At 42.6% G+C, this 23,254-nt stretch overlaps 1 long non-coding RNA gene across 1 annotated transcript; it reads left to right on the forward strand.

Moving 5' to 3' along the window:
• The first annotated feature begins 438 nt into the window (after positions 1–438).
• Positions 439–21,463, forward strand: LOC101903945 (uncharacterized). The gene is made up of 4 exons (XR_236183.5): positions 439–1,456; positions 2,325–2,508; positions 17,281–17,411; positions 20,969–21,463. It is a non-coding gene; the product is annotated as an uncharacterized lncRNA (long non-coding RNA).
• Positions 21,464–23,254: the final 1,791 nt, after the last annotated feature.

Here is a 23,254-nt window from a genome sequence, read left to right on the forward strand (position 1 = left end):
CTTGGTAGTCATTCCTTGAATTAAGCCTGGTCTAGAATTCTCTTAGAAAAGAGGGTGGGCAGGACAGGTGGGGAGTAATGTGAACACATTATGTCATCGGTGGTTATACTGGTAAAGGTTTAACAAATGGCTCTTAAGAAAAGAAGAAGGCCCTGATTTGAACTGCAGCATTTGCCAGTTCTTCTGGTATAAGTATTCCCACCATGGCTGCTTTCAAGCTACCAACCTGCTGTCACTGAATGCAGAATTAAAAAGAGATGCACACAGTTGGCTCTTATAAACCATTGTAAACTGTTCCAGCACCCCACTCTTAGGTCCATAAACAGAATAGTGGGGATTAAGCAATCAGATCAACTTTCTCTGTGACGAGACATCTGAGCAGCCTGAAAGTTCAGGACTGACAACTGGGGGTAACCAAATGGATGGGGGAGGGCAGGATGAAATTAGTAAAGAAAGATGGGAGGTACAACCTGATCAGTTGTCAGTCATTCAATACATGTTTATAAGCAGCTGTTATTTGTGAGCTTCTTGTATATTGTCACCCTGTTTATTTAACTTATATGCAGAGTACATCATGAGAAACGCTGGACTGGAAGAAACACAAGCTGGAATCAAGATTGCCTTGCCGGGAGAAATATCAATAGCCTCAGATATGCAAATGACACCACCCTTATGGCAGAAAGTGAAGGGGAACTCAAAAGCCTCTTGATGAAAGTGGAAGTGGAGAGTGAAAAAGTTGGCTTAAAGCTCAACATTCAGAAAACAAAGATCATGGCATCCGGTCCCATCACTTCATGGGAAATAGATGGGGAAACAGTGGAAACAGTGTCAGACTGTATTTTTCTGGGTTCCAAAATCACTGCAGATGGTGAGTGCAGCCATGAAATTAAAAGACGCTTACTCCTTGGAAGGAAAGTTATGACCAACCTAGATAGCATATTGAAAAGCAGAGACATTACTTTGCCAACAAAGGTCCGTCTAGTCAAGGCTATGGTTTTTCCAGTGGTCATGTATGGATGTGAGAGTTGGACTGTGAAGAAGGCTGAGCGCCGAAGAATTGATGCTTTTGAACTGTGGTGTTGGAGAAGACTCTTGAGAGTCCCTTGGACTGCAAGGAGATCCAACCAGTCCATTCTGAAGGAGATCAGCCCTGGGATTTCTTTGGAAGGAATGATGCTAAAGCTGAAACTCCAGCACTTTGGCCACCTCATGCGAAGAGTTGACTCATTGGAAAAGACTCTGATGCTGGGAGGGATTTGGGGGCAAGAGGAGAAGGGGACGCCAGAGGATGAGATGGCTGGATGGCATCACTGACTCAATGGACGTGAGTCTGAGTGAACTCCGGGAGTTGGTGATGGACAGGGAGGCCTGGCGTGCTGTGATTCTTGGGGTTGCAAAGAGTCGGACACGACTGAGCAACTGATCTGACCTGATCTGGACATGTGTTTGGTTGTGGGTAGGTTAACTGTCCATACAGTTGGGAATAGAGTAGATCCTTTTCTTCAATTGGTTTGCAATCTGGTTTTGCCCAGAGCTGACTACTGAATCTTGGCCAGTGTTGATGGTGATGGAGGAGGATTACTGTCCACCTTTTTGCACTAATGAAGCACTAAATGGATCCTTTATAGCTGTATAAAGACTTGGTGGGCAGGGTTACTGTCTGGTCTGATGATCAGATAATCATTAACAAGTGATTGTCCTGCTGTTAGTGTTTATGGGAAAAGAGCAGCAATCAATACTGCCATCTTAAGAGGAAGAGGAAAAGGGAAACCTCCCAAATGTCAACCCCTGCCACTCATACAGAAGCATTCTGTGACCATATTGCAACTGTTCATTCTGTTTAATCTTTGTTGGGCCAACTAAACCTTATTTTGGGGGCATACGTACTTTTTCGGCCAGCTGTTCAAAATGATTTGAAGATGCTTGTTCTAAAACTCCTGTCTTGTAGCAGCAGAAAACCTAGCTGGTTAAATGATGATGCATTGTAATATCTGCTGCTTTCAAATAGGCAAGATGTCTTATTTCCAGGCAGTGCCAGATAACTGAGCTATATATTCATTCATTCATTTATTCATTCATTTACCAAATGTTTATTGAGGGTATTCTCAGTGCCAGCCCTGCAGTAGAAACTAGAGCTACAACAGAGAACTAGAGAGTTATTCACTCCCCTCATTATGTTTAAAATCAACTGGAAAGAATAAAGCAATAAAAAGGCAGTAAGCCAATGATTACCAACTGTGGAGGTATAAGAAGATAATAAACAAGGAGCTAGTCTTAGATAAGGTATCCAGGAAAGCCCTGAGTAGATTACATTTTAATTTCAGCATGAAGGAAGAGGAAACAGCCACACAAGGTTTGGAGTGAAGGGTGCAGGGAGCCCTGGAGAGCAGACCATGGAGACGTCCAGGCAGAGGAAATAGCATGTGCATGCACCTAATGCAGAAAAGAGCTTGGTGGATTCAAGAGCTAAAAAATAAGACCAGACACACCTATAAAGACAGAAAACAGGTTAGTGTTTCCTTGGTCTGAGAAGTTGGGGGGAAATGGGGAGGGACTTCCAATGGGCACAGGATTTGGGGGAGAGGTGATAAAATGTTCTGATATTGATTGTGGTGATGGTATATATTGAGAGACATTCAATTGTACATTTTAAATGGGTGAATTATATGATAGGTGAACTACAACTTGATTAAGCTGATATTAAAAAACAACCACTTGAATGTTTGGAGACTAAGGAGCAAGAGTGATGGAGAGTGAGATGAAATCAGAAATTCTCAGGCAGGCTTATAGCACTTGGGGTCTGTGGTAACAAAATTGGTTTTTACTTCGGGTTCAAAAGAAGTCATCACATGGGTCGCTGAGTGGATGTGAGGTGGGATGGGAAGGCAAGGGTGGAAAGAGAGAGCACTTGGGAAATATTGCAGTAATGTAGGTGAGAAATGCAGGCTAAGATTGGGTGATTGAAGTCGGTGTGGAGAGAAATAGGGATGCAGAATACGTTTGTGGGGTATCTGTAATTGATAGGAATTGAGGAAGATTTAAATGTGCAGGATGGGGAGAAATGATGTATCAAGAATCCCTTCTAACTTGTGTACTTTCCAAACTGCAGCTTCTAGATCCTGAAGCTGAAGACACAAAAATAAACAAGGCCTGTGGCCATCCAACCCAGACCTTCCTTCAAGAATTTCTGTCTTGTGTGTGTAGGAATTGTTAGTACTGTGAGAGAGTTAATAATCTTGGTGTGTGTTAGTCCCTCAGTTGTGTCCAGCTCTTTGCAACCCCATGGACTGTAGCCCACTAGGCTCCTCTGTCCATGGGGTTCTCCAGACAAGAATACTGGAGGGGGTAGCCATTCCCTTCTCCAGGGGATCTTCCCAACTCAGGAACAAATCCAGGTTTCTTGCATTGTAGGCAGATTCTTTACTGTCTGACCCACCAAGGAAGTCGATAACCTTGGTTGTTGTTCGGTTGCCCAGTCGTGTCTGACTCTTTGTGACCCCATAGACAGCAGCACACTAGGCCTCCCTGTCCCTCACCATCTCCCAGAGTTTGCCCAAGTTCATGTTCATTGCATTGGTGATAACATCCAGCCATCTCATCCTCTGATGTTCTCTTCTCCTCTGCCCCTGATCTTTCCCAGCATCAAGGACTTTCCAGTGAGTCATCTGTTTGCGTCAGGTGTCCAAAATACTAGAACTTCAGCTTCAGCATCAGTCCTTCCAATGAGTATTCCGGGCTGATCTACCTTAAGATTGACTGGTTTGATCTCTGTGCTGTCCAAGAGACTTTCAGGAGTCTTCTCCAGCACTATAGTTTGAAGGCATCAATTCCTTGGCATTTTGCCTTCTTTACCATCCAGTTCTCACAACAGTATATGACCACTGGGAGGACAGTGGACTTGACTATATGGACCTTTGTTGGCAGAGCAATGTCTTTGCTTTTCAACACACTGTCTAGGTTGGTCATCGCCTTCCTGCCAAGCAAGAACTGTCTTCTGATTTCATGGCTACAGTCACTGTTCCCAGTGATTTTGGAGCCCAAGAAGAGAAATCTGTCACTACTTCCACCTTTTCCCCTTCTATTTGCCATGCAGTAATAGGGCCAGATACCATGATATTAGATTTTTTTAACATTTAGCCTTAAGCCAGCTTTTTCACTCTCCTCCTTTACCCTCATCAAGAGGCTCTTTTGATCCTCTTCACTTTCTGCCATTAGAATGATATCATCCACATATCTGAGGTTGTTGATGTTTCTTCCGCCTATCTTGATTCCAGCTTGTAACTCATCCAGCCCAGCATTTCTCATGATGTGTTCAGCGTATAGGTTAAACAAACAGGGTGACAGCAGACAGCCCTGTCATACTCCTTTCTTGATCTTGAACTAGTCAAGGTTTCATACAGAGGTCTAACTGTTGCTTCTTGACCCACATACAGGTTTCTCAGAAGACAGGTAAGACGGTCTGGTATTCTAGTTTTTCCAAGAGCTTTCCACAGTTTGTCATGATCTACACAGTCAAAGGCTTTAGCGCAGTCAATGAAACAGAGATAGATGTTTTTCTGAAATTCCTTTTCTTTTCTATAATCCAGCAACTGTTGGCAATTTGAACTCTAGTTCCTCTTCCTTTTATAAACCCACCTTGGACATCTGGAAATTCTTGCATAATGCTAAAGCCTAGCATGGAAGATTTTGAGCATGACCTTACTGGTATGCGAGATGAGTGCAATTGTCTGAGGTGTTAGCACATTTTTTAGTGTTACCCTTCTTGGGAATTGGGATGAGAATTGACCTTTTCCAGTCCTGTGGCCACTTCTGGGTCTTCCAGATTTGCTGACATAATGAATGCAAAGCCTTGATGGCTTCCTCCTTTAAGGATGTGAATAGTTCTGCTGGAATTTCATTGTATCCACTAACTTTATTCATATGAATCACTGCCTTGTCATGGTGGAGGGGCTTGTGTAACTCAATGAAGCTATGAGCCATGCTGTGCAGGGCCACCCAAGACGGACAGGTCATAGCAGAGAGTTCTGACAAATTGTGATCCACTGAAGGAGGGAATGGCAAACCACCCCAGTATACTTGCCGTGAGAACCTCATGAACGGTATAAAAAAATAACCTTGGTACACACTGCCAAATAGTTTTCCAAATAGATATCACAACTTCTATTTCCACCAACAGTGTATGAGACATTAGATGCCAGAGGGAAGAGGGAGAGCATCAAAATGCAATAAGTTAAACTGACAGTATGTTAGAAGATGGTAAGTGTTATAGAAAAATAAAACAGGGAAAGGAAGACAACTTTAAAGACCAAGTTCATTTATGTGTTCCTATTTATCTTCTTCTAAACATACTTCACACGCTAGTAAAGTAATGTTCAAAATTCTCCAAGCCAGGCTTCAGCAGTACGTGAACCGTGAACTTCCAGATATTCAAGCTGGTTTTAGAAAAGGCAGAGGAACCAGAGATCAAATTGCCAACATCCGCTGGATCATGGAAAAAGCAAGAGAGTTCCAGAAAAACATCTATTTCTGCTTTATTGACTATGCCAAAGCCTTTGACTGTGTGGATCACAAGAAACTGTGGAAAATTCTGAAAGAGATGGGAATACCAGACCACCTGACCTGCCTCTTGAGAAACCTGTATGCAGGTCAGGAAGCAACAGTTAGAACTGGACATGGAACAACAGACTGGTTCCAAATAGGAAAAGGAGTACGTCAAGGCTGTATATTGTCACCCTGCTTATTTAACTTATATGCAGAGTACATCATGAGAAACGCTGGGCTGGAAGAAGCACAAGCTGGAATCAAGATTGTCGGGAGAAATATCAATAACCTCAGATATGCAGATGACACCACCCTTATGGTAGAAAATGAAGAGGAACTAAAAAGCTTCTTGAGGAAAGTGAAAGAGGAGAGTGAAAAAGTTGGCTTAAAGCTCAACATTCAGAAAACGAAGATCATGGCATCTGGTCTCATCACTTCATGGGAAATAGATGGGGAAACAGTGGAAACAGTGTCAGACTGTATTTTTCTGGGCTCCAAAATCACTGCAGATGGTGAGTGCAGCCATGAAATTAAAAGACGCTTACTCCTTGGAAGGAAAGTTATGACCAACCTAGATAGCATATTGAAAAGCAGAGACATTACTTTGCCAACAAAGGTCCATCTAGTCAAGGCTATGGTTTTTCCAGTAGTCATGTATGGATGTGAGAGTTGGACTGTGAAGAAAGCTGAGCGCCGAAGAATTGATGCTTTTGAAGTGTGGTGTTGGAGAAGACTCTTGAGAGTCCCTTGGACTGCAAGGAGATCCAACCAGTCCATTCTAAAAGAGATCAGTCCTGGGTGTTTATTGGAGGGACTGATGCTAAAGCTGAAACTCCAATATTTTGGCCACCTCATGTGAAGAGTTGACTCATTGGAAAAGACCCTGATGCTGGGAGGGATTGGGGGCAGGCGGAGAAGGGGACGCCAGAGGATGAGATGGCTGGATGGCATTACTGACTCGATGGACATGAGTCTGAGTGAATTCCGGGAGTTGGTGATGGACAGGGAAGCCTGGTGTGCTGCGGTTCATGGGGTCGCAAAGAGTCGGACACGACTGAGCAACTGAACTGAACTGAACTGAAACATATTTCTATTTAATCTATCTAGGGGTGACTTAATCATCTTAAGGGGATTCATTGAGCATTTACTAGATATCCAGCACTATGTTAGAGATACAGAAGTACAAGGCAACGTCCACAGTCAGAGAGAATCAACAATGTGGTTGGAAGTCACAGTGAGCACCCATCCAACCACTCACGAGAGCATGTGTTCAGTGTTGCCCTGGGATGGACTGTCAGTGTCAGGGAGAGAAAAGTGTCACCTCTAGTACATAAGGGACTAGGTGGAAGAGAGGCTGGAGAGAGGTGGAAGCACAGGCCATGGTGTAATATTATTTTTTTCACATATTCCTCCCATTTAAAGGCCCTCCCATTTTGTATTCAAAAGGGCCTCATAATATTTTTGTGCAGCTGTAACCTGCCTTTTTTGGGAGGATTAACAAGTCATGCATTATTTCACATTTCAATAATGTTTGGTGCACTTGTTCTGTCAATGGACATCAAGCCTCAGCCTCATGCCAGACCAGATACCAAAGATACACAGGCACATCAAAACAATCTCTGCCCCCAAGAAGTTTATGATCCAGTAGGAAAGATGAAGTAGATACACAAATAACTACAACAAAAGAGAAAGCAGATTGCAGCAATTCCACTTTGGGATATGTAGCTGAAGGAAATGAAGTCACTGTGTTAGAGAATTATCTACATCCCCCACGTTCACAGTATCCTTATTTATAGCAGCCAACACGTGGAAACAAGCTAAGTGTTCATCAACAGGTAAACGGATAGAGAAAATGTGATAGATATACAATGGAATATTATCCAACCATTAAGAAGGAAATTCTGCCATTTGTAGCGATGTAGCGACATGAATGGATCTTGAGGATATTATGCTAAGTGAAGTAAAGAGAAAGACAAGTACTGTATGATCTCACTTAAATGTGGAATCTGAAGAAAACAAACTCTGGAACAAAGAATAAATTGACAGTTGCCAGAGGTAGGAGTAGAAGGCGGAGGATGAAGGAGATGAGTGGCCAAAAGACACAAACTTCTACTCCTGGGGATGTAATGGTCCAGCATGGTGACGATACTCTTTTGTGTATTTGAGAGCTGCTCAGAGATTACATCTTAAAATTCCCCACCACAAGATAAAAAATTGAAACTGTGTGAGGTGATGGATGTTAATTCAACTTACTGGGGTGATCATTTTGTAAGGCCGTTGACCCTTAACGTGGGTTTGAACTGCATGAGTCCACTTATACGTGGATTTTTTTTTCACTAAATATGTACTATCCATAGATGGGTGGATGCCAACTATGGAGAGAACCAAAAGTAAGGTTGCACGTGGGTTTTCAGTTGTCTGGGGGGTGGTACCCCAACCCCTGCATTGTTCAAATCAAATCATTATGTTGTGCACCTTAAACTAATACAATGTTATATCACAATTCTATCTTGATAAAATCAGGGAGAAAAGAGAAAGTAAAATGTCATAAGAAAGGTGTTGGCAAAACATTACAGGAGTTTGAATAATAGATGTTGAGAACGTGTATGCATGCTAAGTCGCTCAGTCCTGTCTGACTCTTTGTGACACTATAGACTGTAGCCCACCAGGCTCCTTTGTCCAAGGGATTCTCCAGGCAAGAATACTGGAATGGGTTGCCATGCCCTCCTCTAGGGGATCTTCCCCACCCAGGGAGTGAACCCAGATCTCTTATGTCCCCTGCTTTGGCAGGCAGGGTCTTGACCACTCGTGCCACCTGGGAAGCCCAGATGTTGAGAGACCAAGCAGCTAAAATCTCACATAAACAACACACATGTGTGTGTGCGCACGCACACACACACCTGGTTAGCTGTTTCTGTGGACAGTAGCAGAACCCCTACTTGGCTGAACAAACTGCATCTTTTCTCTCTTGTATCTTTCTCATACTCTGAGAGTTAATTCTAAAATTCTGCTTGGAAAAAGAGCTTTCATTTGTGAATCCTGCCATCTTCCTGTGGGATCAAGCAGCCCCCAGTGCCACCTCAGCAGCAGCAAACCCTTCAGCTCTGAGCTGGGCCTGCTGGGCCAATAGCAGTGTGAGAACGAGGGCAGGAAATAAATGCAGAAGGAGAACAAGGAGGTGGAGTGAACAAAGAAGAAGAAAAGCAATCCCTGAGAGGAGGGCTTCAGGCACTCATGCCTTGTCTAGAGTAGGCAGGGAGGGGTGTCTCAAGATTTCATATGTATCATGCTCTCATGGATGTGAGAGCTGGACCATAAAGAAGGCAGAGAACCCAAGGAATTGATGGTTTTGAATTGTGGTGTTGGAGAAGACTCTTGAGAATCCCTTGGACATCAAGGAGATCAAACCAGTCAATCATAAAGGAAATCGACCCTGAATATTCACTGGAAGGACTGATGCTAAAGCTGAAGCTCAAATACTTTGGCCATCTGATGCAAAGAGCCAATTCACTGAAAAAGACCCTGATTCTGGGAAAGACGGAAGGAAGAAGGAGAAGAGGGTGACAGAGGATGAGATGGTTGGATGGCATCACCAATTCAATGGACACATTTCAGGAGATGGTGAAGGACAGGGAAGCCTGGCATGCTGCGGTCCGTGGGGTCATGAAGAGTTGGACACGATTTGGTGATTGAACAACAACAATCACACTCTCACACATAGAGAACACACACTCTCATATTGCAGACTCACTGTGTATGACTCTCTCATGGAACACAGAGGCCAGTGGTTTAGGAAAAACATGCAAAGAGTGGATCCAAGTCTGCCTTCGTCCCTTTCTCCTCTAGCTTCTGAGGACAGGGGTGAGACGATTGCTGCTCTAGGCTCTGTCTTAGACCACCAGGGTGAAGCCATTCTCTCCACAGGGAGGAGCTGCATGGGAACACGGCTGCCAAATTAGCCCTGGAGTGTCTACCTCCAAAGTACTGCCCTTGCTTGTCTGAAACACTGTTATTTTGGGTATCTGTTATTCACAGTTAAGCCTAATTCTGAGACAGAATTTTTTCTGATACAGCTTGGTTTCCTTAACAAATTAAAATTCAAAACCCAATTACCAGATGATTCCCATTACATATGATGAGAGCTGATGTGATCTTTCAATTATATTTTAAATCTCAAAGGCAATTTTGTACTTCAAACAATAAGGAGATATTTTAGGAAAGAGTGAAATTTCTCTTTGAAACGCTCATCTTCCTCCTCCTCCTCTACCAAATTCTACTGTCTCCAAAATAAGTACTGTTTAGTTCATGATCATCTTTTTAGGTCAGTCTTAGCTGGACATTTACGAACATATGTGAGCATTTTACAGAAACTTTTTTAAAAATGGCCCTACTATGTATATTATTCGGCAGGTTTTTTTCACTGTGTGAAATGTAGAGTGAATATCTGTTCATATGGGTGTATTTTTTTCAACCACTTTGAAGTACTCCATAAGTGTGGATGAACCTCATTAATTAACCCGTTGCCTCTTGATACACTTTTAGTTTCTTTCTAATTTTCAGAATCATGAACCATGTGCATTCAGCAATCTGTGTGCATGAGTGAGATTCTGGTGGGACAGATTTCGAGAAGGGAATCTGCAGAGTTTTGACCTTCCAAAGTAGACTTCTACGTTCTTAAAAGATTGGAAGTTGCATGGCAGTTTTAGTTGTTTTGCCTCCCAAGAGCAGCTACCAGATGCAGAACTAGAGACTGAAGGAGGATGGCATGAAGATCAAGTGTCCATTTCATCCTCTTGTCCTTTTGAACTTTAGGAGACTGGGAAAGGACCTTGCTCATGACCAGAGCGAGGCTCGATGTCTCCAGTGAAATAACAGGGCCTGTGGTCACGTATGACCTGTGGCTAGCTGAGCAGATATTCACCCAACTGCGCACGGTGTTCTTTATGGCCTATTGAACATTAGGATCGGGATTCAGGAAAGGAGAAGACCTTCCTAGGTATAGTTCTACACTTTGCTTGACATTCCTCTAGGCTGAACTGATTTTGAGACTATTCAAACTCTGCGGAGTGATGTTCATTTTAAGAGTGTCTACATCATCACCTTGACTCATGGTTCTCATCTGCACAATTTCCTCAAGACCAAGAAATGAAACCAGCCCAGAGCACATTTTGAATGAGAGCTGGATCTATGAAGGCCAGTCACGTCAGGGAGAAGGCCAGGGTAAGCACGAACCTTGTTTCTTTTTGCAGTGAACTATTTCCTTTCAGTCCCAGTCTATTTAAGGAGCCCCAGGAATAGGTCATATCCTTCTCAGTGTAGCATTGCTCAGCAGAAATCCGGGAATTATTGACCAGTCCCAAAGGCTTCAAACTCTAGACTAGAGAGATTCTTGACCTTTCTTTGGTCCATGGATGTATTTGGCAGTCTGCCAAAGCCCATAAACTCCTTCCTCCATGTTTTTAAAATGCTTCACATAAAATACATGAGATTACAAATGAAATAAGTCATGTTGAAAGACAGTTATTAAAATTATGAAAAATACTCAGCCATAAAAAAGAACAAAATAATGCCATTTGCAGCAACATGGATGGATCTGAGTGAAGTAGGTCAGATGGAAAAAAACAAAAATCATATGATGTTGCTTATATGTGGAATCTAAAAAAAGGGTACAAGTGAATTTATTTCCAAAACAGAAGTAGAGACAGAGATGTAGAAAACAAATTTATGGTTACCAAGGGATAATGGGATGGAGAGGGATGAACTGGGAGATTGGGATTCACATATACACACTAATACATATATAATATAACTAAAAAGGACCTATTGTACAGCACAGGGAACTCTATTCAATACTCTGTAATGGGCTATATGGGAAAAGAATCTAAAAGAAGAGTAGAGAGATGTATATGTATAACCGATTAACATCACTGTACACCTGAAACTAACATTGTAAATCAACTATACTCCAATAAAAATGTTAAAAAGTTATGAAAAATAAATGTTACATAATGTGTATGCGTGCTAAGTCGCTCAAGTCGAGTCCTACTCTATGCAATCCTATGGACGGTAGCTCACCAGGCTCTTCTGTCCATGGAATTCTCCAGGCAAGAATACTGGAGTGGGTTGCCATGCCCTTTGCTAGGGGGTCTTCCCAACCCAGGGGTCAAACCCGCATCTCTTACATCTCCTGCACTGGCAGGCAGATTCTTTATCACTAGTGCCACTTACGCTTTTTTGTTAATATTAAATAATCGTCTTTTCCAGCATATTGAGTAACTACTATCATTTTGAAGAAATAAATGTAAACAATATTTTAACATGTCTGCAGTAACTGCAAAATGGCATGAAACTGTGATTTCTATCTGTGACAGAGGCGGAGGTACTGCTGATGCCACTGCGGTTTGTTGCCTAGGCACATAAAGGAAATACAAAATTTGAGTTAGAGGTTAGTGACAATGAGTTGTAATTTTTTTCTGCTCAAGTTCACAGGCCTAAAGTCTTTTGTATAAGAACCCCTGCTCTAGACCCAAGTATCCTCTTGCTTGCTGGACTGCTCACCCTGGCATCCCCCAGACAATACCAGTTCAGAAAGTGGAGTGAACTGGTCCTCTTCCTCTCTGTCCCCATTGCCTCCCTCTCTCCACATTCACCACCCCTCACCCAAATCCAGACCTGGGAGTGACCCACTTCCTCCTCCTCTCACACTCTCCTTCTGTGCAGCTCCTCTTCTCCCTGCCCCGTCCTCTTAGTGGAATCTCAACTGGATGTGCCCTTGTGGTAGTCTGTCTGTCTTGACCCCCTGCCCTCCAGTCTGTCCCCTACACAGGTGAAGAGGTGACTGTTCCAGAACTCTTTGCAGTCTGCATATGCTTTAATCTTTGCCTGACTATAGAATCCGAGCTCCTTAGTGCAACACAGAAGGCAGTCTGGCTTTCTGCAATCTGGCCCCGGCCACTTTTTCATCCCTGTCACTAATTCCTTCACCAACTCTCCAGGGCCCCACTTTATGGAAAGGCTTATACTCCTCTCTCTCATTTCCTGGTTGCTTTGCACCTTCATGGACCCCTCCTTGAAATGCCCTCTTCTACCCTGGCATCCTGGTTTATGCCAACTCATCTTGACATGTCTAATCAACCTGCAACACCCATCCCCCACCACTGCTGGCCACCCCTCCATGCACACACATATACATACAATTGATACACTATTTTCGCCTTGGTTTCTTCACTGCTTCCAGTAAATATTTCCATTAATAGCTGAAAGATCTTATTTCTCTCTCTCTCTTTTTTTTTAATCTATCATTTTCTGCCAGGTACGAAGAATATTTCAAGGGTTGATATCATGTTTTTGTCTGTTTTCTCTTTTGATTCTTTAACACTGAGCATGGTATTCCAAGGAATCTTCTCGACCCTGGGATCGAACCCAGGTCTCCCACATTGCTGGCAGATTCTTTACTGTCTGAATCACCAGGGAAGCCCCAAGAATACTGGAGTAGGTTCCCATTCCCTTTTCTAGGGTATCTTCCCAACCTAGGGGTAGAACCCAGGTCTCCTGCATTGCAGGCAGATTATTTACCATCTGAGCTACCAGGGAAGACATGTAGCATGTAGAATATGCTTAATAAATGTCTGTCTTTTTGAAAGCTAAATAACCAAAGAGCCAACGAGTTAATTAGTGAGAAGAAAAAAATGCACTTGTAATTTCTTGTCTTTAAATAAGGCTTCAGTTGTAGCACTGACTCATGATAAAGAATACTGTGGGGCTAAAAACACAGAAACCCTGTTATCGCATTTCTTCTTCAGCCATTCTGTTGTGCATGCTCTTCAGAGATGAAGGAAGTAAGAAATGGAGAGGGTCTTTTATTCTGCTTTGTATCTGAGGTTTGGTTGGTGGAGAGAATCCAGGACTCCATCTTTGGTAAATCTGCTGATTTGCTAGGAAATATGTGCTAAGGAGTATAGGCATTGCTGGTCCCAGGAACTTGTGTTTACTTGCCCGCCAGGGAGTGGAAATTTCCAATTCCTATTTGAAATGAATTCCAGGCTTGGAGGTCATTGAGTAAAAGTCTCAGGACCTCTCACAGAACAAAACCATACTTTCGGCTTTCTACTTTATTCAGTTCAGTTCAGTTCAGTCACTCGGTCGTGTCCGATTCTTTGCGACCCCATGAATTGCAGCACACCAGGCCTCCCTGTCCTTCACCAACTCCTGGAGTTCACTCAAACTCACCTCCATCGAGTCAGTGATGCCATCCAGCCATCTCATCCTCTGGCGTCCCCTTCTCTTCCTGCCCCCAATCCCTTCCAGCATCAGAGTCTTTTCCAATGAGTCAACTCTTCGCATGAGGTGGCCAAAGTACTGGAGTTTCAGCTTGAGCATCATTCCTTCCAAAGAACACCCAGGACTGATCTTTAGAATGGACTGGTTGGATCTCCTTGCAGTCCAAGGGACTCTCAAGAGTCTTCTCCAACACCACAGTTCAAAAACATCAATTCTTCGGTGCTCAGCTTTCTTCACAGTCCAACTCTCACATCTATACATGATCACTGGAAAAACCATAGCCTTGACTAGACAGACCTTTGTTAGCAAAGTAATGTCTCTGCTTTTCAATATGCTATCTAGTTTCCTTCTAAGGAGTAAGTGTCTTTTAATTTCATGGCTGCACTCACCATCTGCAGTGATTTTGGAGCCCCAAAAAATAAAGTCTGACGCAATTTTTACTGTTTCCCCATCTGTTTCCCTTGAAGTGATGGGACCAGATGCCATGATCTTCATTTTCTGAATGTTGAGCTTTAAGCCAACTTTTTCACTCTCCTCTTTCACTTTCATCAAGAGGCTTTTTAGTTCCTCTTCACTTTCTGCCATAAGGGTGGTGTCATCTGCATATCTGAGGTTATTGATATTTTTCCCGGCAATCTTGATTCCAGCTTGTACTTCATCCAGCCCAGCGTTTCTCATGATGTACTCTGCATCTAAGTTAAATAAGCAGAGTGACAATATACAGCCTTGATGTACTCCTTTTCCTATTTGGAACCAGTCTGTTGTTCCATGTCCAGTTCTATGGTCCAGTTCCATGACCCGCATATAGGTTTCTCAAGAGGCAAGTCAGGTGGTCTGGTATTCCCATCTCTTTCAGAATTTTCCACAGTTTCTTGTGATCCACACAGTCAAAGGCTTTGGCATAGTCAATAAAGCAGAAATAGATGTTTTTCTGGAACTCTCTTGCTTTTTCCATGATCCAGCGGATGTTGGCAAGTTGATCTCTGGTTCCTCTGCCTTTTCTAAATCCAGCTTGAACATCTGGAAGTTCACGGTTCACATACTACTGAAGCCTGGCTTGGAGAATTTTGAGCATTACTTTACTAGCGTGTGAGATGAGTGCAATCGTGCGGTAGTTTGAGCATTCTTTGGCATTGCCTTTCTTTGGGATTGGAATGAAAATGGACCTTTTCCAGTCCTGTGGCCACTGCTGAGTTTTCCAAATTTGCTGGCATATTGAGTGCAGCACTTTCACAGCATCATCTTTCAGGATTTGAAATAGCTCAGCTGGAATTCTATCACCTCCACTAGCTTTGTTTGTAGTGATGCTTTCAAGGCCCACGTGACTTCACATTCCAGGATGTCTGGCTCTAGGTGAGTGATCTATGCTTATCACCTTCTGGGACCACTGCCTGACAGTCTTCCTTAATGGCCTGGTCCCTCACTCTTGAAACCTGTATTCCTTCTTAAAACTGTATTGTTATTCCCCATCTACCATGTTAATTTGTAAATGGCCACTGGACAGCACTAACCTGTCCATGCGATTACCTACTGGTACTACAGAGCTTCTTCCCAAATGGTGTGCAGTAGGGATGGGTGGGGACAACTCCAGTTTCCTAGAATTCTTCTAAATGAGGAAGCAGATTTAACCTTCTTGCTTTGTTCAGTTCTGCTGTGCTCGGTATATTATTATTCTTTGGGTTAATAAAGAAAAGAAGGTGTTTGTGAGTTTTTATAATCATTATTTAGAAACTGCTATTTTTGAAAGCATTACTGTGTTAATATGTTATTACTGTGTATCTCAAGCTAACAGGGTTCTCCTTGGCTCAAAATGTATGTGAGATAGGTGGACAGAAGCAGTGGCCTTCAACTCAGGCACCAGAGCGTTTGACTTTCTTGTTAGGAAGACCCTCATTATCACTAACTTGAGAATCACTGCCAGTTATAAGACAGATGTGGTGTTGCTACAGTTATTCATCAAATGGAGGGAGAGAGTGACCTTTGACATCTATTAGGATGAGATGGAAAGCTCTGGTATTGGCTCAGTTAAAATGGTGCACACGCCCATGCTGACCCCTTCAAGTCCAGAGTCAGGGCACTGCTTGGAGTCACTTGACTAAGCTCTCTGCTTCTGCACAGAGGAATCTTTACATAATTCAGTCTCTAGTTCCAAAAGACCAAAGCCTTTCATTGCCACCTGCCCTGGGACAGACTTCTCATTCAGTGCTCTCCATATTTTTAAGGACAGGAGACAGCTTTTGCTAAATGCTGATGGAATACATAGACATTTAGTTGCAGCTTAAAAAACAAAAAAACAAAAAAAACTCCCACCAGAGCTAGCTATCTTTAGCAAGGTCTCCCCTTTTCCTTTTTTTGGAATCACAAAACATACGTTTCTCCTGCTAATTAGTATTTCAAAAGCAAGCTCAGAGACAAGGCAAGGAATCCAGAAAGCTTTTAATTTGCAGAAATGTTTTGTTTTTGATGCAGCCAAGGCGGCTTAAACACATGCTTTGTTAGAAGCAGGAAGATGACGGGGAAATGAATCTGAGGTCTTAAAACTTCTTGGGCACACAGTCTGCAGAGCACCTAGAAATCCCCATAGGGACATGGTCTCAGGGGCTTTGGAGGCCAACTCAGTGAGGGATGTCACAGGAGTGGACCCTGGCAGCTCAGCTTCCTGTACCTCCACCTTCACATTTGTCTACCTTACTCCCCTTCTGGCAGTACCCTCTCCATCCCACACAGGGTTGGTTGCCCTAGAGACAAAACTAGGACAAGAGAAAGTAAAATGCCAACTGGGCCAGGGTGTTGTGCACTCCGAAAGAAGCAAAAAGGGGGTGCTGGGCCATAGACTGAAGCTGTCAGGGCAAAGCCCCTGCCAGCCCCGGTGTCAGGGAGAGAGGGAGTTCCAGGTGCCAGGAGCCAGAGCCAGACACAGAGTCACCACCCACAAAGGAGGGAAGGAGAGGAGATCCCAGGTCACTAACTGCAAAACCCAGGGATATCAGACGTCCCAAAGAAAAGTTCAGAGGACAGCATATGGGCTAAGATGAAACTGGGGGGGAGCTTACTAATTTTTAAGCTGCACCTTGTATAAATTAAAGTAGTCTGGGCATTTCTAAGTAGAAACCAATCCTCTTTCCCATTATAAAGAGGCAACTCTCACCCTCCATTCAAACCTAAGGTCTCCATCAGAAAACTGTGTTCCCCATCTCTTCATCTTCACTACAGCTATGCCCTAAATTATTCTCTCTGGTATCCTCTGTCTTTCTCCACTGTCTCTTTTATATCAACTTTATAAGTCTATTCCAGTTTTTCCCATCATAAGAAAAACATGCTTCCCTAAGTTCTGGCTTCCCTATAGTGATAATGAAAAAATGAAAGGAAGGAAGGAAGGAAGGGAGAGAAGGAAGGAAGGGAGATACTTTTGTGTTTAAGAATGTATACATTGTTTGTAAATCTGTTTTTCAAATCCAGGAAATGAATATTACTAAAGTCAAGATGGAATATTACAAAGGTCAAGAGGAAAGGACAAGAAGAGAACGGACAGTCTACCTTCTGGGGACCTGATAGTATTCTATGTCTTGACCTGGACAGTGGTTATTCAGGTGTGTATTTTCTTATTATTTTGTTAACTGAATATATATATATTGAATGGGATTTTCTATAAGGATGTCACCTTTTAAAATTTTAAGAATTTTTTTTAATTGAAAAAATGAAAGAGCAACAAATTCTGTGCTTAGGGTTCTGTCCCTTCATCTCTCATCCTACTTGGATTGAAGTCCTTCTAAGGGGGCTCTGATACACAGTAAGAACATTCAGCATGGGCACACTTCACAGTTTGCAATCCAGGATGAAAACAAACACCTCTTCTGAGACCTGTATATCAAGTCTGCAGGACAGTGTTCCTTGTTTTGCCCACATCCACCAGTGTGCCAGTAAGCTGACTTTCCACAGGGACAGCGGTAGGGCTTGATTTGCAATGTTTGCCAATTTCTGTGGTGTAAATATCTCCACTGAGGCTGACTTTAAGCTGCTGATATGATGCCACTTGTGAGCTGGAAGGACCTGGCTCCAACATATCACTGCCATGGTGCTGATCAAATCTCTGTGGCCAGGGTGATGTGAGGCATACTCTGTTCATCTTGGGGCAGGAGGCAAGCAAGTGTGGACCAGACACCCGGTTTGCTTCACCAGTACTGCATAGAGTTGGGGAGGGTGGCTGGTTAAATGATAAATGAGGAGGTGGCACCAGAAAACTGGAATGAACACTCACACTTGAAAACAGCACATGCCTATTAGACTGTGTCTTTTCCTCTCTCCTTCCCTCTTCTGTGTGCTTCCTCTGGGATCTCATCCATCCCCATGGCATCAATGCTGATGAAATAATGATCTCCAAAATCCACATCTTCAACCCTCACTTGACTTCTGAGCTCCCATCTTGCCTTTCATTTGTCAGTGGAGTATCTCCATCTGATTGACGCAGCAACCACAAACTGGGTGTGCCCACAATCAAAATCATTCTCTCTCTGGTTCACTAGTTAGAAACTTCAAAATCATCTGACTCTTTTCACTCTTCCTCACTCCCACCCATCCTCACCCCACATAGAGCTGGTCCGCAAAAGGTGTTAGTTGCTCAGTTGTGTCCGACTCTTTGTCACCCCATCTTCCCAACCCAGGGATCGAACCCAGGTCTGCCTCATTGCAGGCAGATTCTTTACCATTTGAGCTCCCCGGGAAGTCAGCAAGCCAAAGTTCTTTTGATTTGTATCTCTAAAATATCAGATCAATCCACTTTTCTCCCTTCTAGTGTCATTGCCCTAAATCAAACCCACACTCTTACCCAATTTTTACCTTTGACTCTATATATGGTTTCCAAGCCTTCTCCCATTCATCCAAATTTCAAACAACATAATCTTTAAAAAATAAAATGTGATTATGTCCTTTCTCTCCGTCAAATTCATTTAAAGGCTCCCCATTGCCCATAGGATAAAGTCAATAAGCTCTATCTCTATCCCCAGGTCACATCAGTTCTCACTCTTTGGGGCCTTCATGTGCTGTTTTTTCTGCCTAGAATGCCTTCTTCACCTACCTGTCTGGTGAACACTTACCCATCCTTCAATGCCCAACGTAAGCATGAGTTTCCCCTCCTTACTCCACCCCAAGCTCTAGAACTAACTGCTACATTATCTGTGTTCTCACAGCTTACGGTCAAAACCATAATAACAATGCTTTATACTGTATTATTAACTGTTTATTCATAAATGTTTTTGAATGAATGATGCATTCTAGCTGTATAGCGAATAGGAAAGACACATAATCACACCCACCAAGCTCTGTAGTCCTGGTTTTTTTTTCCGGTGATCCAAATATCTGTTCTGCCTTTCAGACAGTAAAAAGTTTTATTTCAATGTTAAAAAATCATAATAATAAGTCATCTAGGCAGAGTCTTGACAGTTAAGACCATAAGCTCATCTAACAATTGGCTGAAAGATGCTGATAGCTCAAGAACACATTTTCATTAAGAAAGAAATCTGTATTTACATCTCATATACAGATGAATGCATTTCCTTTTATTTCATTTGTAATCAAATATATTTTAATATTAAAGAATTATTTTTGAGACAATCTTCTGCTGCATCTGTGTGTTAGAAGGCACCGTGTTTCATGGTATAAGAATGAAATCTTTCTGTAGTAAACCTGGGATCAACAGGAGCATGGAGGTATCGTCAGCTTTTTGTAACTCAGGCTGTTAAAGTGCAGAGGCAGTAACTCATTGTCATTCATTTTGCCAAAAGACAAATTTAAGCACAAAAAAGTTGAGTTTTACTTAAAGGAAAAGAATTTGATTGGTATACTGTATTATTTGCTCTAGTTTCTAGGACACACTTGCCCTCTTAAAGAGGATTAAATGGCTTCAAGTGGGAAATTAAGAGATTACTAAAGAAATCAGATTACTGATTACTAAAGAAATAAAGATCTTGTTGTTATATACATGGGAAGACTGGAGAAAAAACACAAAAACAGGGACAGACTATGGAACAAAAACTGAATCAATTTTAAAACTATCATCTACTGGTTTTAAGTTCTATAAGACAATGTGGTTTTAAAGTTTAAAATATTATTGTACTTGAAAATAATTCCCTTTCTTGATATTGGCATTAACATTTGAATATATGCAACATGAAAATGGAAATCACCAATAAGCCTCAACTAAATTTTAAAATCAAAGACCTGATGCTAGAATGAAGTTACCTGTGGCCCAGCCTTTACCTACTATGATAAACATCTATGGCAGGAAGGGGAAACATGGAATTTTTTCCTGGTTTTTCCCTTACTTTCATGCCCAAGGGCAACAGCACCATGGAATGACAGCACTTGTTACTATGATCCGTGTGCCAGTCTTCAGTGCAACATCACTGGGGAAAGCCATCAGTAATCGACCACTGTGGACTCACACATGGTCAGCACGGATGGAACACTCGAACTGGTAACTTTGGGGATGTTTAATACAGGGATGCTTGCTCTGCTTTGCCACTCCCAGGCCTGAAGTACAATTGGTTTGAAGAATCCAGACAGAGTGGCCATATGGAGAGGGCATTTGAAAGGACCTGTGGCCTTTGGTGGTGCAGCAGCCAAACCCTTGCAATCTGGCAGCGGGTGGGACCGGGAAATAAATACCTAGGCCTCCCTCTTCTCACCCCCTCAATCTCCTGCCAGTGTGCTCCATTAATCAGGCCCAGTTGGTACAGTCTGTACTGGGCAGCCCTTGTTGCATGGAGTGGAACAGAGCAGAGTGGAGAGTAGATCTAGATGGCACAATGGAATATTTCTGATTGAGGATAGATTGAAAACATGTCCTTTATAGCTACCCGATTGTGCTGTCTTCTGCAAGGGGTGCAAAGACAGTAAAATTGGATGGGCTGCTGACTCTAGGACACCACTGAATTTCATGTCTTCATTTTCCCACTGGTTAGGCAGGAGTGAGCCTGTAGCCTTCTGAGGTAGATGATGCAATTCTCTAAGTTTAACATTCTGAACCAATTGAGTTGTTGGCAAGAGAGTACCAGCCGATGTTGTTAGAAAGATGTGATAGACTATTTTGTTTCTGACGTGTCTCAAGCAAAGCACTCAAGGAAAATTCCTCCTTCTCATCTGTCTGCAGGTGGGATTCTTGTTTCTCTGGAGTCATCTGTGAGTGTTACTGATCCCCACTCTGAATCCCAAGCCAGTAGAGAAGCGTGAGTTTTCAGGAGGGTTTATTCATATCCCGTCTATATATTTTTGATGGAAACCTGATATCTTGATTCCAGAGCCAAGTGTCTTGTGATCTGCCATCATCCAAATGTGTTTTTAAGACCTCATCTCAATGGTGTTTTCTTCTGCTGCAAATAGGGTGTTGTTGGTTTCTTTTCTGTTGTGGAAAATGTCTTGTATGCCAGTTTTCAAAAATAAAAATTCTAAAACTGTCCATGGAACATTCTAGGAGGACTCTCAAGAGTGGAGAAGTTCTTGTACAAGTAGTGTTTGTGTTAGCATCTGGCCTGTGTTTAAATGATCACATTAGGAAAGCAGCCTGTGGGATTTCAGCTTAATTACCTATAACATACACTATTCATGCAAAGAGGAATGGGGGGAAGTGAGGGAAACTAATATTAAAAATGAATGCAATGTAATGTATTGCTCCCCATCCCCCAACCTTTTGGTACAAAGACAAGTAAAGCAAAGAGGTGCAAATATATAATTATATATAATTTATCACTATTTCTCATCTGACCATTTAAAAATTTATTCAATACATGTTGATCGTCAATGTGGTCAGTGTATCTTATTTATGTTTCATCAGGAAAACTAAAGGAGAATCTTGTATATTTTCTCTTTGCATTTAAAGACATTTGTTCACTTTAATATTTAAAGAGTACATATGAAACAACAAAATCCTTTTCTTCATGTTTGACGATCATCCAAATCTTGATAAATAATAAGCTTCCAAGTACTGTTGTGAGATTTATTTTATTCTCCTTGGGCCTGGAATCTACATGAGAGAAAAAAAGGCTCAAAGCCATGGGACAGGACTGAGACTGCCCTCTCTTCTGTCACCCGCACTCCCATCTTCCTGCTGACTCTCTGGTTCACTGATTCCCTAAGCACTCCTGGCCACTCCTGCCCTTCTCCTCAACCCAGGTGCTGTAAGCCCCATCACTCCACCCTCGCACCATGTAGTTCATTTCTGTGCTCTCCTCCTTTGCTTTCTCTTTAACACTCATGCCTCCTGCCTTTCCTGAGCCATCCCATAACTTAGGGCTGACTTTGGAAGGTGCTTGAGTCTCTAAATACTCAGCAGACCCTACTTATCCTTCCTTGTCAGTTCAAATGGGTCCAGCCTACCCAGAGAGATATACCACGTTAGCAGGTAACAGGGTGAGTAAAATATAGTTCTTGACCTATAGAGCTTACAGTCTAATGAGGGAGTTAGAAATACACATACCCAACCAGAGTTCAAAGTAATAATGCATATAATAATAAGTTCAGAAATGGGAATCTTTTTAAAAGAGAAGCATCCAAGGAAGAGTTCAATTCTGACCAAGGATGGATGAGACTGGAAGGCTTCGTGGAGAAAGTGGCATTAAGGATGGGCCTCCACTAGAGGAGGGAGAGTGAGGAGGCCTCCAGCTAATCAGAACAGTGCAGGGGGTTAGAGATGTACCCATCACCCAAGGCAGAGGGAGGGCGGTGGGAGAGTCAGATTGCTGAGGGGAAGGACACAATAGGAGAAGGAAAAAGTGAAAGGCAGCATCTAGGAGACTGCTGATGGTTAAGAAAGGCCAGTGAGGGGGCTTAGAGAAAACCATCAGCGACTGAAGGAGAATCAAGAGCTCAGTGGCCGGGAAGCTAAGGGATGAAAGAATTTCTAAAAGAAGGGATGGCTAATAATAGTCATGAGGAGAATAACAACTAACATTTGTGGACTCTTTACCATGCGCCAGGAATTGTATGAAAACTCAAGTTAGGACTTGTATCCAGGTCCAACTGATGCCAATACTCTTAACTCTACAAATGCTGAATCGAATGGAGATGTAAAGCATGCCGTTGACTGTGGTGATGGGGAAACTGCAGTAGAACAGTCGGGACAGGTTGCAATCGAAGAAAGTAAAGGTGTCAGATTTAGCATTTCTTCTTAAAAGTTTGGCAGTAAAACTTTAGAAATGGGGCAGTAACTTAAGAAAATGGGAAGGATTTTTTTTTTTTCTTTTAATGGGAGCTATTTAGAAATTACCTTGAATATGAGCTTGAAAATGTGAGAGGAGATTCCCAGGGAGATGGGAGGAAGTGGGATCAAGGACACATGGAAAAAGATTATTGTGGAAAGATTGCTTCCTGCCTCTGAGATAAGAGAAGGGAGGACAGGGTGAGCATTGAGCAGATCTGCTGCCCGGAGTGGGGCAACTGA

This window comes from Bos taurus, chromosome 10 (assembly GCF_002263795.3).
Source record: "Bos taurus isolate L1 Dominette 01449 registration number 42190680 breed Hereford chromosome 10, ARS-UCD2.0, whole genome shotgun sequence".
NCBI lineage: Eukaryota > Metazoa > Chordata > Mammalia > Artiodactyla > Bovidae > Bos > Bos taurus.